The sequence below is a fragment of the Lissotriton helveticus genome, chromosome 5_1, assembly GCF_964261635.1.
Source record: "Lissotriton helveticus chromosome 5_1, aLisHel1.1, whole genome shotgun sequence".
Classification (NCBI taxonomy): Eukaryota; Metazoa; Chordata; class Amphibia; order Caudata; family Salamandridae; genus Lissotriton; species Lissotriton helveticus.
Window position 1 is genome coordinate 1,651,547,684 of NC_136065.1, and position 13,086 is coordinate 1,651,560,769.

At 40.0% G+C, this 13,086-nt stretch overlaps 5 non-coding genes across 5 annotated transcripts; all 5 read right to left on the reverse strand.

The window, feature by feature from the left end:
- Positions 1-862: 862 nt before the first annotated feature.
- Positions 863-935, reverse strand: TRNAR-UCG (transfer RNA arginine (anticodon UCG)). The gene has a single exon. It is a non-coding gene; the product is annotated as a tRNA-Arg (tRNA).
- Positions 936-4,764: 3,829 nt separating this feature from the next.
- TRNAR-CCU (transfer RNA arginine (anticodon CCU)) lies at positions 4,765-4,837 on the reverse strand. Its single transcript has one exon. It is a non-coding gene; the product is annotated as a tRNA-Arg (tRNA).
- Positions 4,838-5,639: 802 nt separating this feature from the next.
- Positions 5,640-5,712, reverse strand: TRNAR-UCG (transfer RNA arginine (anticodon UCG)). Its single transcript has one exon. It is a non-coding gene; the product is annotated as a tRNA-Arg (tRNA).
- A 2,238-nt stretch (positions 5,713-7,950) lies between these two features.
- On the reverse strand, positions 7,951-8,023 carry TRNAR-CCU (transfer RNA arginine (anticodon CCU)). Its single transcript has one exon. It is a non-coding gene; the product is annotated as a tRNA-Arg (tRNA).
- An 802-nt stretch (positions 8,024-8,825) lies between these two features.
- On the reverse strand, positions 8,826-8,898 carry TRNAR-UCG (transfer RNA arginine (anticodon UCG)). The gene has a single exon. It is a non-coding gene; the product is annotated as a tRNA-Arg (tRNA).
- Positions 8,899-13,086: the final 4,188 nt, after the last annotated feature.

The window sequence follows — 13,086 nt, forward strand, 5'->3', positions numbered from 1 at the left end:
ACTCGAACCTACAATCCCTGGCTTAGGAGGCCAGTGCCTTATCCATTAGGTCACTGAGGCACAGATCAATACCAGCAATCTAGAGGCATTATTTAAATGTATTCAATCGTCCAACACTGGTGTCTGCACAAAGGACATTTCTCAGTTCTCTCCTTAAGTAAACTTCCCATTTTCATCCTCTTCCATCCCCGACTTTAACACTCTGTTCTGTGCTATAATGGAGACTCAGTATTTCTAGCAAGTGGAGAGAAATTGGAGGAGAACCATTTTCGAATCAACACTTCTTCTTCCATGGATGCTTTTCTCAATAAACTGGGCTTTGACAGTAGTATCAAGCCGTCCTTGTCTTCAGCAGGACACAGAAACAGGCACCAAGTCTACTAACCAAGTTCAACCACACTCTGCAACTTAATAGACCAGTGCTTTACAAATAAGCCATCTGTGTCATCAGCAAAGGCAGCCAATGTGCCAATCCTTTATAATTCTTCTGTAGTACTTTTCTTTCTCGTAGGCAAAATGAGCATTTTAACTGCACAAATCATACAGATTTTACACTTGAAGCACTACATGAACACATACTTACACACCTTGCAGTTCATCTACACACACTTAAGCTAAAACCCATTCTCTCAAGTCAGAATTCTGCAAACCTAGTACATATTCAGTGCATGTACATAGAAGCACTTTTTAATGCCACTTAAATGCACTAGATTTTAGACTGAAGATGCAATCTAAATGACTGTGCAGTATGTACTCCACTTTATTATTAATTAGGAATGAGAACATGATGGCTATAAGAGTATTGGAAGAGCCTGCTTCCATTCTGAATGGAAACCTGAATTGTGTGGCCATTGTCAAAAACCGACCACGAAGGGACTCGAACCCTCAATCTTCTGATCCGAAGTCAGACGCCTTATCCATTAGGCCACGCGGTCATGTGTCCTGCTGTGTTTATTTATATACTGTAGGTGGTATGCAAGGATGGAAAATATATTATTTATAGTTATTTAGGTTTACATCCCATTGTGTTTTTTTCAGCTCCTTTCAATTAAAGCACTTTTTTGGAATCTATATAATGAGAATGTCACCAGTACGATAATCTTTTGTTATCTTTTTTGCATTTAAACCTCTTTCTTCATGAGATTAAAGCTCAGTAAATGCTTTACATAGCTCTGGATGTTTCCAGAAGTGGAGAGAAACTGTTTTGAAAGTTGTACAAACTGCTCCTTCCTGGATATTCCAATTTACACACACTCAAATTTTGTATACATTTCATGAATCCTGACTTGCCCTATTCAAGTAGCTGAAAGCCTTTCACCACCTCTAGAAACAACAGTTACACCAATCCAATTCAAATAATTTTTTCCATTGGAATATCTTCTGCCGGGTCAAAAATGCATCTGACAAAGATAGGTGTTTAAAAATTCTACTTTGTAGTTTCATAACATCAACATGACTCTGAAGAGTACAGAAGTAAAATGGTACCATTTCAAAGTTCCTATTACCTCATAAGCTTCTGAGAGGAAGCATGTAATACATATATTTATTTTTCTGGAAAAGGAAGAGTGGACATTGGTTTGCACCTCAGATGGGACTCGAACCCACAATCCCTGGTTTAAGAGGCCAGTGCCTTATCCATTAGGCCACTGAGGCACAGATAAATGCGATAAATCTAGAGGCATTATTTAAATGTATTCAATCGTCCAACACTGGTGTCTGCACACAGGACATTTCTCAGTTCTCTCCATAAGTAAACTTCCAATTTTCATCCTCTTCCATCCCCGACTTTAACACTCTGTTCTGTGCTATAATGGAGACTCTGTATTTCTAGCAAGTGGAGAGAAATTGGAGGAGAACCATTTTCGAATCAACACTTCTTCTTCCATGGATGGTTTTCTCAATAAACTGGGCTTTGACAGTGGTATCAAGCCGTCCTTGTCTTCAGCAGGACACAGAAACAGGCACCAAGTCTACTAACCAAGTTCAACCACACTCTGCAACTTAATAGACCAGTGCTTTACAAATAAGCCATCTGTGTCATCAGCAAAGGCATCCAATGTGCCAATCCTTTATAATTCTTCTGTAGTACTTTTCTTTCTCGTAGGCAAAATTAGCACTTTAACTGCACAAATCATACAGATTTTACACTTGAAGCACTACATGAACACATACTTACACACCTTGCAGTTCATCTACACACACTTAAGCTAAAACCCATTCTGTCAAGTCAGAATTCTGCAAACCTAGTACATATTCAGTGCATGTACATAGAAGCACTTTTTAATGCCACTTAAATGCACTAGATTATAGACTGAAGATGAAATCTAAATGACTGTGCAGTATGTACTCCACTTTATTATTAATTAGGAATGAGAACATGATGGCTATGAGAGTATTGGAAGAGCCTGCTTCCATTCTGAATGGAAACCTGAATTGTGTGGCCATTGTCAAAAACCGACCACGAAGGAACTCGCACCCTCAATCTTCTGATCCGAAGTCAGACGCCTTATCCATTAAGCCACGCGGTCATGTGTCCTGCTGTGTTAATTTTCATACTGTAGGTGTTATGCAAGGATGGAAAATATATTATTTATAGTTATTTAGGTTTACATCCCATTGTGTTTTTTTCAGCTCTTTCAATTAAAGCACTTTTTGGAATCTATATAATGAGAATGTCACCAGTACGATAATCTTTTGTTTTCTTTTTTGCATTTAAACCTCTTTCTTCATGAGATTAAAGCTCAGTAAATGCTTTACATAGCTCTGGATGTTTCCAGAAGTGGAGAGAAACTGTTTTGAAAGTTGTACAAACTGCTCCTTCCTGGATATTCGAATTTACACACACTCAAAGGTTGTATACATTTCATGAATCCTGACTTGCCCTATTCAAGTAGCTGAAAGCCTTTCACCACCTGTAGAAACAACAGTTACACCAATCCAATTCAAATCATTTTTTCCAAAGGAATATCTTCTGCCGGGTCAAAAATGCATCTGACAAAGATAGGTGTTTAAAAATCTACTTTGTAGTTTCAGAACATCAACATGACTCTGAAGAGTACAGAAGTAAAATGGTACCATTTCAAAGTTCCTAATACCTCATAAGCTTCTGAGAGGAAGCATGTAATAAATATATTTATTTTTCTGGAAGTGGAAGAGTAGACATTGGTTTGCACCTCAGATGGTACTCGAACCCACAATCCCTGGATTAGGAGGCCAGTGCCTTATCCATTATGCCACTAAGGCACAGATAAAAGCCAGTAATCTAGAGGCATTATTTAAATGTATTCAATCGTCCAACACTGGTGTCTGCACACAGGACATTTCGCAGTTCTCCCCATAAGTAAACTTCCAATTCTCATCCTCTTCCATCCCCGACTTTAACACTCTGTTCTGTGCTATAATGGAGACTCTGTATTTCTAGCAAGTCGAGAGATATTGGAGGAGAACCATTTTCGAATCAGCACTTCTTCTTCCATGGATGCTTTTCTCAATAAACTGGGCTTTGACAGTGGTATCAAGCCGTCCTTGTCTTCAGCAAGACACAGAAACAGGCACCAAGTCTACTAACCAAGTTCAACCACACTCTGCAACTTAATAGACCAGTGCTTTACAAATAAGCCATCTGCGTAATCAGCAAAGGCAGCCAATGTGCCAATCCTTTATAATTCTTCTGTAGTACTTTTCTTTCTCGTAGGCAAAATGAGCACTTTAACTGCACAAATCATACAGATTTTACACTTGAAGCATTACATGAACACATACTTACACACCTTGCAGTTCATCTACACACACTTAAGCTAAAACTCATTCTGTCAAGTCAGAATTCTGCAAACCTAGTACATATTCAGTGCATGTACATAGATGCACTTTTTAATGCCAATTAAATGCACTAGATTTTAGACTGAAGATGCAATCTAAATGACTGTGCAGTATGTACTCCACTTTATTATTAATTAGGAATGAGAACATGATGGCTATAAGAGTATTGGAAGAGCCTGCTTCCATTCTGAATGGAAACCTGAATTGCGTGGCCATTGTCAAAAACAGACCACGAAGGAACTCGAACCCTCAATCTTCTGATCCGAAGTCAGACGCCTTATCCATTAGGCCACGCCGTAATGTGTCCTGCTGTGTTTATTTTTATACTGTAGGTGGTATGCAAGGATGGAAAATATATTATTTATAGGTATTTAGGTTTACATCCCATTGTGTTTTTTTCAGCTCCTTTCAATTAAAGCACTTTTTTGGAATCTATATAATGAGAATGTCACCAGTACGATAATCTTTTGTTTTCTTTTTTTCATTTAAACCTCTTTCTTCATGAGATTAAAGCTCAGTAAATGCTTTACATAGCTCTGGATGTTTCCAGAAGTGGAGAGAAACTGTTTTGAAAGTAGTACAAACTGCTCCTTCTTGGATATTCCAATTTACACACACTCAAAGGTTGTATACCTTTCATGAATCCTGACTTGCCCTATTCAAGTAGCTGAAAGCCTTTCACCACATCTAGAAACAACAGTTACACCAATCCAATTCAAATAATTTTTTCCAAAGGAATATCTTCGGCCGGGTCAAAAATGCATCTGACAAAGTTAGGTGTTTCAAAAATCTACTTTGTAGTTTCAGAACATCAACATGACTCTGAAGAGTACAGAAGTAAAATGGTACCATTTCAAAATTCCGAATACCTCATAAGCTTCTGAGAGGAAGCATGTAATAAATATATTTATTTTTTCTGGAAAAGTAAGAGTGGACATAGCTTTGCACCTCAGATGGGACTCGAACCCACAATCCCTGGCTTAGGAGGCCAGTGCCTTATCCATTAGGTCACTGAGGCACAGATCAATACCAGCAATCTAGAGGCATTATTTAAATGTATTCAATCGTCCAACACTGGTGTCTGCACAAAGGACATTTCTCAGTTCTCTCCTTAAGTAAACTTCCCATTTTCATCCTCTTCCATCCCCGACTTTAACACTCTGTTCTGTGCTATAATGGAGACTCAGTATTTCTAGCAAGTGGAGAGAAATTGGAGGAGAACCATTTTCGAATCAACACTTCTTCTTCCATGGATGCTTTTCTCAATAAACTGGGCTTTGACAGTAGTATCAAGCCGTCCTTGTCTTCAGCAGGACACAGAAACAGGCACCAAGTCTACTAACCAAGTTCAACCACACTCTGCAACTTAATAGACCAGTGCTTTACAAATAAGCCATCTGTGTCATCAGCAAAGGCAGCCAATGTGCCAATCCTTTATAATTCTTCTGTAGTACTTTTCTTTCTCGTAGGCAAAATGAGCATTTTAACTGCACAAATCATACAGATTTTACACTTGAAGCACTACATGAACACATACTTACACACCTTGCAGTTCATCTACACACACTTAAGCTAAAACCCATTCTCTCAAGTCAGAATTCTGCAAACCTAGTACATATTCAGTGCATGTACATAGAAGCACTTTTTAATGCCACTTAAATGCACTAGATTTTAGACTGAAGATGCAATCTAAATGACTGTGCAGTATGTACTCCACTTTATTATTAATTAGGAATGAGAACATGATGGCTATAAGAGTATTGGAAGAGCCTGCTTCCATTCTGAATGGAAACCTGAATTGTGTGGCCATTGTCAAAAACCGACCACGAAGGGACTCGAACCCTCAATCTTCTGATCCGAAGTCAGACGCCTTATCCATTAGGCCACGCGGTCATGTGTCCTGCTGTGTTTATTTATATACTGTAGGTGGTATGCAAGGATGGAAAATATATTATTTATAGTTATTTAGGTTTACATCCCATTGTGTTTTGTTCAGCTCCTTTCAATTAAAGCACTTTTTTGGAATCTATATAATGAGAATGTCACCAGTACGATAATCTTTTGTTTTCTTTTTTGCATTTAAACCTCTTTCTTCATGAGATTAAAGCTCAGTAAATGCTTTACATAGCTCTGGATGTTTCCAGAAGTGGAGAGAAACTGTTTTGAAAGTTGTACAAACTGCTCCTTCCTGGATATTCGAATTTACACACACTCAAAGGTTGTATACATTTCATGAATCCTGACTTGCCCTATTCAAGTAGCTGAAAGCCTTTCACCACCTGTAGAAACAACAGTTACACCAATCCAATTCAAATCATTTTTTCCAAAGGAATATCTTCTGCCGGGTCAAAAATGCATCTGACAAAGATAGGTGTTTAAAAATCTACTTTGTAGTTTCAGAACATCAACATGACTCTGAAGAGTACAGAAGTAAAATGGTACCATTTCAAAGTTCCTAATACCTCATAAGCTTCTGAGAGGAAGCATGTAATAAATATATTTATTTTTCTGGAAGTGGAAGAGTAGACATTGGTTTGCACCTCAGATGGTACTCGAACCCACAATCCCTGGATTAGGAGGCCAGTGCCTTATCCATTATGCCACTAAGGCACAGATAAAAGCCAGTAATCTAGAGGCATTATTTAAATGTATTCAATCGTCCAACACTGGTGTCTGCACACAGGACATTTCGCAGTTCTCCCCATAAGTAAACTTCCAATTCTCATCCTCTTCCATCCCCGACTTTAACACTCTGTTCTGTGCTATAATGGAGACTCTGTATTTCTAGCAAGTCGAGAGATATTGGAGGAGAACCATTTTCGAATCAGCACTTCTTCTTCCATGGATGCTTTTCTCAATAAACTGGGCTTTGACAGTGGTATCAAGCCGTCCTTGTCTTCAGCAAGACACAGAAACAGGCACCAAGTCTACTAACCAAGTTCAACCACACTCTGCAACTTAATAGACCAGTGCTTTACAAATAAGCCATCTGCGTAATCAGCAAAGGCAGCCAATGTGCCAATCCTTTATAATTCTTCTGTAGTACTTTTCTTTCTCGTAGGCAAAATGAGCACTTTAACTGCACAAATCATACAGATTTTACACTTGAAGCATTACATGAACACATACTTACACACCTTGCAGTTCATCTACACACACTTAAGCTAAAACTCATTCTGTCAAGTCAGAATTCTGCAAACCTAGTACATATTCAGTGCATGTACATAGAAGCACTTTTTAATGCCAATTAAATGCACTAGATTTTAGACTGAAGATGCAATCTAAATGACTGTGCAGTATGTACTCCACTTTATTATTAATTAGGAATGAGAACATGATGGCTATAAGAGTATTGGAAGAGCCTGCTTCCATTCTGAATGGAAACCTGAATTGCGTGGCCATTGTCAAAAACAGACCACGAAGGAACTCGAACCCTCAATCTTCTGATCCGAAGTCAGACGCCTTATCCATTAGGCCACGCCGTAATGTGTACTGCTGTGTTTATTTTTATACTGTAGGTGGTATGCAAGGATGGAAAATATATTATTTATAGGTATTTAGGTTTACATCCCATTGTGTTTTTTTCAGCTCCTTTCAATTAAAGCACTTTTTTGGAATCTATATAATGAGAATGTCACCAGTACGATAATCTTTTGTTTTCTTTTTTTCATTTAAACCTCTTTCTTCATGAGATTAAAGCTCAGTAAATGCTTTACATAGCTCTGGATGTTTCCAGAAGTGGAGAGAAACTGTTTTGAAAGTAGTACAAACTGCTCCTTCTTGGATATTCCAATTTACACACACTCAAAGGTTGTATACCTTTCATGAATCCTGACTTGCCCTATTCAAGTAGCTGAAAGCCTTTCACCACATCTAGAAACAACAGTTACACCAATCCAATTCAAATAATTTTTTCCAAAGGAATATCTTCGGCCGGGTCAAAAATGCATCTGACAAAGATAGGTGTTTCAAAAATCTACTTTGTAGTTTCAGAACATCAACATGACTCTGAAGAGTACAGAAGTAAAATGGTACCATTTCAAAATTCCGAATACCTCATAAGCTTCTGAGAGGAAGCATGTAATAAATATATTTATTTTTTCTGGAAAAGTAAGAGTGGACATAGCTTTGCACCTCAGATGGGACTCGAACCCACAATCCCTGGCTTAGGAGGCCAGTGCCTTATCCATTAGGTCACTGAGGCACAGATCAATACCAGCGATCTAGAGGCATTATTTAAATGTATTCAATCGTCCAACACTGGTGTCTGCACAAAGGACATTTCTCAGTTCTCTCCTTAAGTAAACTTCCCATTTTCATCCTCTTCCATCCCCGACTTTAACACTCTGTTCTGTGCTATAATGGAGACTCAGTATTTCTAGCAAGTGGAGAGAAATTGGAGGAGAACCATTTTCGAATCAACACTTCTTCTTCCATGGATGCTTTTCTCAATAAACTGGGCTTTGACAGTAGTATCAAGCCGTCCTTGTCTTCAGCAGGACACAGAAACAGGCACCAAGTCTACTAACCAAGTTCAACCACACTCTGCAACTTAATAGACCAGTGCTTTACAAATAAGCCATCTGTGTCATCAGCAAAGGCAGCCAATGTGCCAATCCTTTATAATTCTTCTGTAGTACTTTTCTTTCTCGTAGGCAAAATGAGCATTTTAACTGCACAAATCATACAGATTTTACACTTGAAGCACTACATGAACACATACTTACACACCTTGCAGTTCATCTACACACACTTAAGCTAAAACCCATTCTCTCAAGTCAGAATTCTGCAAACCTAGTACATATTCAGTGCATGTACATAGAAGCACTTTTTAATGCCACTTAAATGCACTAGATTTTAGACTGAAGATGCAATCTAAATGACTGTGCAGTATGTACTCCACTTTATTATTAATTAGGAATGAGAACATGATGGCTATAAGAGTATTGGAAGAGCCTGCTTCCATTCTGAATGGAAACCTGAATTGTGTGGCCATTGTCAAAAACCGACCACGAAGGGACTCGAACCCTCAATCTTCTGATCCGAAGTCAGACGCCTTATCCATTAGGCCACGCGGTCATGTGTCCTGCTGTGTTTATTTATATACTGTAGGTGGTATGCAAGGATGGAAAATATATTATTTATAGTTATGTAGGTTTACATCCCATTGTGTTTTTTTCAGCTCCTTTCAATTAAAGCACTTTTTTGGAATCTATATAATGAGAATGTCACCAGTACGATAATCTTTTGTTATCGTTTTTGCATTTAAACCTCTTTCTTCATGAGATTAAAGCTCAGTAAATGCTTTACATAGCTCTGGATGTTTCCAGAAGTGGAGAGAAACTGTTTTGAAAGTTGTACAAACTGCTCCTTCCTGGATATTCCAATTTACACACACTCAAATTTTGTATACATTTCATGAATCCTGACTTGCCCTATTCAAGTAGCTGAAAGCCTTTCACCACCTCTAGAAACAACAGTTACACCAATCCAATTCAAATAATTTTTTCCATTGGAATATCTTCTGCCGGGTCAAAAATGCATCTGACAAAGATAGGTGTTTAAAAATTCTACTTTGTAGTTTCATAACATCAACATGACTCTGAAGAGTACAGAAGTAAAATGGTACCATTTCAAAGTTCCTATTACCTCATAAGCTTCTGAGAGGAAGCATGTAATACATATATTTATTTTTCTGGAAAAGGAAGAGTGGACATTGGTTTGCACCTCAGATGGGACTCGAACCCACAATCCCTGGTTTAAGAGGCCAGTGCCTTATCCATTAGGCCACTGAGGCACAGATAAATGCGATAAATCTAGAGGCATTATTTAAATGTATTCAATCGTCCAACACTGGTGTCTGCACACAGGACATTTCTCAGTTCTCTCCATAAGTAAACTTCCAATTTTCATCCTCTTCCATCCCCGACTTTAACACTCTGTTCTGTGCTATAATGGAGACTCTGTATTTCTAGCAAGTGGAGAGATATTGGAGGAGAACCATTTTCGAATCAACACTTCTTCTTCCATGGATGCTTTTCTCAATAAACTGGGCTTTGACAGTGGTATCAAGCCGTCCTTGTCTTCAGCAAGACACAGAAACAGGCACCAAGTCTACTAACCAAGTTCAACCACACTCTGCAACTTAATAGACCAGTGCTTTACAAATAAGCCATCTGTGTCATCAGCAAAGGCAGCCAATGTGCCAATCCTTTATAATTCTTCTGTAGTACTTTTCTTTCTCGTAGGAAAAATGAGCACTTTAACTGCACAAATCATACAGATTTTACACTTGAAGCACTACATGAACACATACTTACACACCTTGCAGTTCATCTACACACACTTAAGCTAAAACCCTTTCTGTCAAGTCAGAATTCTGCAAACCTAGTACATATTCAGTGCATGTACATAGAAGCACTTTTTAATGCCACTTAAATGCACTAGATTTTAGACTGAAGATGCAATTTAAATGACTGTGCAGTATGTACTCCACTTTATTATTAATTAGGAATGAGAACATGATGGCTATAAGAGTATTGGAAGGCCTGCTTCCATTCTGAATGGAAACCTGAATTGTGTGACCATTGGCAAAAACTGACCACGAAGGGACTCGAACTGTGGAAAAGTAAATTTTGCCATGTTATATGTGCCTACGTGTTCCTCATCTTATGTTATATGTGCATGATCGATATGCATGTATCCCCCTATGTTCGATTAAAGACGCAATTATAGTTGTGTCCAACTCTAGTATGCCAGTTTCCAGTTCTCATGAAAGCAACGAGTATTAGGCCTATGTTGCCACGTTTTACAGTGTGCACGTTAATTCAGTAAAATGTCCCCGTTTCTAGGCCTCAAAAGGGCCCGGACACCAGATTCAAGCTCCTGTCTCCTGAACCCTCTCCGAGGAGCGATACAGCCCCCACCTGCATCCCTGAGCCTTCACTTCGTTTCGCGCAGCACAGTGCCCGGCCCGGCCTGGCTCTGCCTGCCTGTCTGCCAAGAGTATGTTATGCTTCTAGTTATCAGTCCAGCCCTCCTTCTCTGCATTCCTAAGCTACTGAATCGCATCAACAGTTTCAGCTAATAGTCTAGCCTTTCTGTCTCCAAGTAAGAGAAATACTGTATAATATTCATAGAATATTCCTCGCACACGTAATACATGTAGAATACTGCATGCACCAGCCTTAGTGTCAAGTAGCCTTTACCCTGATAACTTTTGGATTCTATCAACATGTACTCCAAACACCAGATACCAGATATGCCTTAGGTACATGTCGTCCTGACTCCGCAGACTTTAGTCTCCTCTTCTAGCGCAGAAGTCATAGCCCCCAGTTCTCCCTGGTAACACGTCATTGCCCGTTTTCGCGCACCACTAGGTTAAAGGTCCCAGCTCCTCAGGTAGCCCCCTCCATGTTTCCGCCCCATTCATGACACTTCTGTGACGTTCATACCACATGTCTATGTATACGCCCTGTACACGCCTCTTGTTACACCTACTTTGTTCTTATCTTTCGCGACTGCTACAAGTTACGCCTACTGCTACGCCTACTGTATTGAATGCTATTGTAAATGTAATGTATATATACTCTGTACTGTTACTTTTTGGGTGTGCAGCTGCCATCCTAATTCCGTACAGGCTGTCCCGTTCCTGTCCCTTCCCTTATGCATGATTAAAGCCTGTAAGACTCAAGATACCTCGAATCCTGACTCTTATTTATTGAGCTATCTGTTTATTCAATGTATTCAAAAATAGAACCGGTAATTAATTATTTATTTACCACATAATGGCGCCCGAATAGGGACTTGCCCTTTCCCCACGCGCCGGCGAAGCCACGCAGGCCCCCTGACCCTCTGCAGCCGTGACGGAACCATACCGTGCACGTGCAGATATTTCTGCTTCAAGTATCCCTCAGGCCCACGGAGGAGACGGAGGTTGCGGTCCAGCATCCAGACGAGGCGGTGTGGAACGCGGCGAGTCCCGACCAGAGCCCAAGCCGAGAGTCCAAGGTCCGAGGTATCCGGAGGCCCACCTGTAACCGAAGTTTCCGAAGTTTCCGAAGTTCGTAGTCCGACGTCGTAGCAGTCCAGTCCAGTCCGAGGCTTTACGTTCTTGCTGCCCGGTGAGTACCGTTGCTGGGGTAGTATCTAGACAGAGTCATTAATTTGTCTCTGGTCCGTGGGTTTGGGTACACAGATCCAACACGAAGTGTTCACCTAGGTGGACACGGGTCCAGACGTGTCTCTTTATGGGACCGGTATGTGTCGTACTGTTTTAGCAGTGCATCTAGTAATTCTAGTAAGTTTCGTTCTCGAGAAATTCATGTGTTCTGTTCCCAGTATATCAGGTAATATTCAGTCCGAACTGTTATTTTAATATTATTTAATGTGTTTTCAATGTCGTGGTATGAGTGATTTGTTATTGTTATTCATCACTGTGTTTATCGTGTATTGTATTGTGTTCCGATTCAAGTCTAGAATGCCTTTATTCTCCAAGTTACGTAAGATAGGAACCCGGAAGGGGTTACTAGAGGAGTCAGTTCCTGTCCCGCCTAGGGACAGTCCAGGACATTTTATGTATCATAAACATGGCCTAAGCGCCATATTGTATTTAGATTTATGGGTTGATTATACCAGACATCTCGAAGAGAAATATAGATGGCCTGTATCAGGCACATGGGATGCCGAGTGCATCATGCGAGTAGAAGAAGCATTATGGAAAAAGAAAGCCAGACAGTCCCAGAAAGATGCCATCGAGTTATGGCGCAAAGAATCTCATAAAAGAACCGAAAAAAAATCAGAAAAACAGAATTAAGTAGAGAATCCTCAGAAAGAGCCCAAGAAAGGGAATTAATCGAAATAGGTGAACGAGTTAAAGCCGAACAGTCAGACAGACAGAGGAATGCCCTTATTAAGGGTATGTACCCTCTTCTTGCCGAGGGCTTGCCGAAGGCAACCCCGGAGGCATCCAGTAATTTTCCGCCATCACTAGTTCCGACTAAGTTACGTCATAAACCGACCGCAGCTGATATTTTTCTTTCGTCCTATTTGGACGATACAGTCCCAGAATATGCAAATCCTGTTCCGCCTGCTCCTGTAAATAATGTAATTCCTGTTCCTCCAGCCACTGGTCCCGTGGGTCCAGTTAATGTTACAGCATCTGTTACAGCACCCCCGGCCCAGTCCACAGTACATGTACCCGTTCTACCAGTCACTCTACCAGCACGTACAGTGCACACCGACGACTCTAGTTCAGGAGCCGCGGGG